At 42.1% G+C, this 1,800-nt stretch overlaps 1 non-coding gene across 1 annotated transcript; it reads right to left on the bottom strand.

The window, feature by feature from the left end:
* Positions 1-1,346: 1,346 nt before the first annotated feature.
* On the bottom strand, positions 1,347-1,475 carry LOC115032638. The gene has a single exon (XR_003838273.1). It is a non-coding gene; the product is annotated as a small nucleolar RNA SNORA70 (small nucleolar RNA).
* Positions 1,476-1,800: the final 325 nt, after the last annotated feature.

Raw genomic sequence — 1,800 nt, 5'->3', positions numbered from 1 at the left:
TGGTTAGTCTCTAGTGTTCCCAGCTGGGCATGTATATGGAGGTTCATATTCTGAAAGCAAGCAGATACAATATTTTCACAGCTATAATTCTTAATTTGTGTTACAATAGAAACAGTAAAAGCTCATTACACAAAAATTGGCGAATCAAGTATAAGTAACAGGAAACAAACGAGCTATAACTTCAGAGCTCAGGAAGACATGCTTATTATAGTTCCCTTTCTTCTGCTGTTTCCTTCCTTATGCTAAAGATGCTGTGCTGTCCTATAACTTTAATAATGGCAGGGGACCTAAGTGTTCTAGCCTGTAAACCAAATTATACTGTTGGGAAAGCTCACTATTTAGGTAGCAGTACTCCAAGATCAGATAGTTTTTTGAGTTTGAAGCAAAGTGTGTGTGGGGGGGGGGGGCGGGGGGGATTTCCCTTTCTCAGCGAGGCTTCCCTGTCTCTGCCTGTGTTTGGCTGGAGAGTGTCCCTGAACACAGGTGGCCGACCATGTCTGGTTTTGTCTGATATATGAGTTTGTATAGAGCTCTCTATAAGCCTCATAACTCAGCAGATATATCCCACTCTGGATTCCTGCACCCATGCCGTGACCAATTGTCCCTTTCTACCCTATCCCTAAAAAAGCCCTTATATATCCTATCCCTGAAACAATAAAGTAGACTTGTCTGACCTGAGTAGTATCCAGAGGCCATTCCATCCATACTCATGGCTGTCCAAACCCTCCTCTCTGCCTCTGCCCTATTTCTCCCCTTGAAGAACAGCCTCCAAGAACAAAGAGGGTGGGGACATACCATACTGCATTCAGATTGATTATCAATAATTATCAATGAGTTGTTGTCATGAGAATCACTATACAAGTGAAGCTGTGACTAGATTCTGAGGATAGTTGAGGTATAGCCCCTAGCTGTGTGGCCTTGGTCAAGTTCCATAATATTGCAGTGACTGACCTACCTTCATTTCTTCTTTCTTTATAGAGTAGATGAGAGATTTATTGGTGAGCATAGGTTCAGTATAGCACAAGCACTTATCACTTGTCCAAGAGACCATGGCATGAAATGTGTTTGACACTACAGTCACGAGACAGTAGCCACTTCTCAGCTACCATGTTGTCAAATTCATCAACATTAAACTTAGCAAAGCTTACTTCTTTGACTGTACATCTCCTGCCAGCCAGGGAACATGAACTTGGTACTAAGTAGGACTTCAATCATATGTTCCATTGGTATTGATGGACATGATGGCCTAGTCACTGAACCTTTGGGTTTCCTAAAGAACTAGGAACACCTGTCTGGAGCCTAGACTGGTGACAGCATGAGATCATAGGCAAGACCATCCACAAGAGAACCATCTCCAAGATCACTTAGGGCAACTCATACATGAATCAGGTTGCACATACTCCCAAGGAACCTGCTATTTTCAAAGCATGCATACAATGCCTTGAAGATCAGTGCCTTGGTTTCCTCACCTGTAAAATGGGAATAATAAAGAGGTAGGTATTTTGTGAGAAAGTGAAGGAGTTAGAGAAGAAGCTAGAAGGGTGACTGTGACCATGAGTATTTAGCAGTTAGGGCTGTTCCTTCAGAAATATGTGAGCTACCACATCTGCCTGAGCAAGCCAGAGCATGTACACGAGTCATTTCTAAAAGCAAAGTCCTTTGTACCTATTCTTCATTTTCCTAGATATTAATGATAAAAGCTAGACAAATACTCTCAGTTGGATATCCAGCACATGTATGATGGATGAGATGCCCTTGACTGACAGTAGAAGAATAATGTAAAAGGGGAAAGCTGTAAAA

This window comes from Mus caroli, chromosome 11, assembly GCF_900094665.2.
Source record: "Mus caroli chromosome 11, CAROLI_EIJ_v1.1, whole genome shotgun sequence".
Classification (NCBI taxonomy): domain Eukaryota; kingdom Metazoa; phylum Chordata; class Mammalia; order Rodentia; family Muridae; genus Mus; species Mus caroli.
Note: the sequence above shows the minus strand (reverse complement) of the source record. Positions and strands in the feature narration are given on the sequence as shown.